The following is a 3,624-nucleotide window of genomic DNA, read 5'->3' as shown; positions in this document are numbered from 1 at the left end:
CGCCTTATCTTTTTTGTTTAGGAGAGATACAGGGAAAAGTGAAAGCTCAAGTTTTTATTTAAGGAAAAAGTATACATCTAAAATGGAAATTCACAAATGTAGAGAGAGATAATTCCAAAAAGTGTCTGTAATTTTTAGGGATTGTCAACTCTTTCTAGTTTTTGTATATTAGGTTTTTCAATCATCTGGAAACAAAGGGGGAGGCGGGGCAATTTTTAGCTGAGTGTTGACTTGAATTCCTTAAGTCATTTCTTAAAAAAATATAGCATGTTATACATGATTGACCGATAAATCACTTTACAATCATCTATGATTGTTAAGTCAGCTTTTTTTGTAAATGGGCAAAATAATGGCTTGTTTAGCTCGAGTAAATATCCCACCGCACTCAAACTTGAAAATTTAATGAGGTTTGGATCAGTAGGTGATCTGCATCCTTAACATGTTTCAGGCATGCATATCCACATCTAAAAAAATTGCAGGATCAACTAGAAGTCTCTTTCTTTTAAAATTCCATGCGATCAGGGTTGAACCAGTGGAATTTTCCAAACTTGGATGTCAAAACTTTTGTGTTCATTTGTGGTGCGTGAATAAAATTTATTTGCTTACATATGTTGTTGTTCTAAATTTTTTGCATACATAAACTCTAAAATTTTCATTTTGTTGTGATGTGTTTGTCTTATCTTTTTTGCTTACGATAGATAAAGGGAAAAGTGAAAACTCAAGTTTTGATTTAAAGAAAAAGTATACATCTAAAATGGAAATGTACAAAAGTACAGAGAGATAATTCCAAAAAGTGTCTGTAACTTTTAGGGATTATAAACTCTTTCTGGGTTTTATATATCAGGTTTTGAAATCATCGGGAAACAAAGGGGGAGGCTGGGGAATGTTTAGCTGAGTGTTGACACCCAATCGATAAGTCATTTCTTAAAAAATTATCGCCCTTTACTAATGATTGACCGATAAATCACTTTACAATCATCTATGATAGTTAGATCAGCTTTTGGGTAAATGGGCAAAATAATGGCTTGTTTGGCTCGGGTAAATATCCCACTGCACCCAAATTGGAGAATTTAATGAGGTTTGGATCTGTAGGTCATCTAAGTCTTTAACATGTTTCAAAGATGCATATCCTCATATTAAACATGTGCAGGATCAACTAGAAATCTCTTTCTAATAAAATTCCAACCTATCAGGGTTGAACTAGAGGAATTTTCCAAACTTAGATATCAAAACTTTTGTGTTCATTTGTGGTGTGTGAATAAACTTTCTTTGCTTACTTTTGTAGTTGTTCTAAATTTTTTGCATAGATAAACTCTTAAATTTTTCTTTTTATTTTTATCTGTTCACCATATCTTTTTTTTTTACCAGAGTTACAACGAAAAGTGAAAACTCAAGTTTTTATTTAAGGAAAAAGTATACATCTAAAAACGAAAAGCACAAATGTAGAGAGAGATGATTCCAAAAAGTGTCTGTAACTTTTAGGGATTTTTAAAATCTTTCTAGTTTTTATATATCAGGTTTTGCAATCGTGGGGAAACTAAGGTGGAGGAGGGGGAATTTTTTGCTGAGTGTTGAGTCCCAATCTAAAAGTCATTTCTTACAAAAATATAGCCCGTGATGCATGATTGACCGATAAATCACTTTACAATCATCTATGATTGTTAGGTCACCTTTTTTGTAAATGGATAAAATACTGGCTTGTTTGGCTCGGGTAAATATCCCTCCGCCCCCAAACTTTAGAATTAAATTAGGTTTAGATCCGTAAATCATCTACTTCTTTAACATGTTTCAACCAAGCATATCCACATTTAAAACAAGTGCAGGATCAACTAGAAATTTCTTTCTTATAAAATTCCAAGCTATCAGGGTTGAACTTGAGGAGTTTCCCAAACTTGGATATCAAAATATTTGTGTTCATTTGTGGTGTGTGAATAAATTTTATTTTCTTACATTTGTTGTTGTTCTAAATTTTTTGCATACATAAACTCTAAAATTTTCATTTTGTTGTGATCCATTTGCCTAACCTTTTTTGTTTACGAGAGATAAAGGGAAAAGATAAAACTCAAATTTTCATTTAAGGAAAAAGTATACATCTAAAATGGAAATGCACAAATGTAGAGAGAGATAATTCCAAAAAGTGTCTGTAACTCTTAGGGATTGTAAACTCTTTCTATTTTATATATTAGGTTTTGCAATCGTCGGGAAACAAAGGGGGAGGCGGGGGAATTTTTAACTGAGTGTTGACTCCTAATCCATAAGTCATTTCTTACAAAAATATAGCCCATTAAGCATGATTGACCATTAAATCACTGTACAATCATCTATGATTGTTAGGTCAACTTTTTTGAAAATGGGAAAACTGATGGCTTGTTTGGCTTGGGTAAATTACCCACCGCACCCAAACTTGAGAATTTAATGAGGTTTGGATCCTTTGGTCATTTGCATCTTTAACATGTTTCAAGCATGCACATCCACATTAAAAACATGTGTAGGATCAACTAGAAATCTCTTTCTTATAAAATTCCAACCTATCTCGGTTGAACTAGTGGAATTTCCATAACTTGGATAGCAAAAATTTTATGTTAATTTGTGGTGTGTGAGTAAATTTTCTTTCCTTACATTTGTTGTTTTTCTTAATTTTTTGCATACATAATATCTCAAATTTTCATTTTGTTGTAATCTTTTTGCCTTTATCTTTTTTTGTTTACGAGAGATAAAGGGAAAAGTGAAAACTAAAGTTTTGATTTAAGGAAAAAGTATACATCTAAAATGGAAATACACAATTGTAAAGAGAGATAATTCATTAAAGTGTGTGTAATTTTTAGGGATTGTAAACTCTTTCTACTTTTTATATATCAGGTTTTGCAATCGTCGGGGAAAAAAAGGGGAGGCGGGGGAATTTTTAGCTGAGTGTTGAGTCCAAATCCATAAGTCATTTCTTAAAAAAATATAGCCCGTTATGCATGATTGACCGATATATCACTTTACAAGCATCTATGATTGTTAAGTCACCATTTATGTAAATGGGCAAAATAATGGCTTGTTTGGCTCGGATACATATCCCACCGCACCCAAACTTGGAATTTATCGAGGTTTGGATCTGTAGGTCATCAGCATCTTTAACATATTTCAAGCATGCATATCCACATTTAAAACATATGCAGGATCAACTTGAATTCTCTTTCTTATAAAATTCCAAGCTATCAGGGTTGAACTAGTGGAATTTCCCAAACGTGGATATCAAAACTTTTGTGTTCATTTGTAGTGTGTGAATAAATTTCATTTTCTTACATTTTTTGTTGTTTTTAAATTTATGCATACATAAACTTTAAAATTTTCATTTTTTTGTGATCTGTTTGCCTTATCTTTTTTGTTTACGAGAGATAAAGGGAAAAGTGAAAACTCAAGTTTCGATTTAAGGAAAATGTATACATCTAAAATGGAAATGCACAAATGTATAGAGAGGTAATTCCAAAAAGTGTCTGTAACTTTTAGGGATTCTATACTCTTTCTAGTTTTTATATATCAGGTTTTGCAATTGTCAGGAAACAAAGGGGGAGGCGGCAGAAGTTTTAGCTAAGTGTTGACTCCCAATCCATAAGTCATTTCTTACAAAAATATAGC

The sequence above is a fragment of the Aristolochia californica genome, unplaced genomic scaffold (assembly GCF_029961685.1).
Source record: "Aristolochia californica isolate CCGP_79_NKW_82.1479 unplaced genomic scaffold, dmAriCali1.0.hap1 SCAF_7, whole genome shotgun sequence".
NCBI lineage: Eukaryota > Viridiplantae > Streptophyta > Magnoliopsida > Piperales > Aristolochiaceae > Aristolochia > Aristolochia californica.
Note: the sequence above shows the minus strand (reverse complement) of the source record.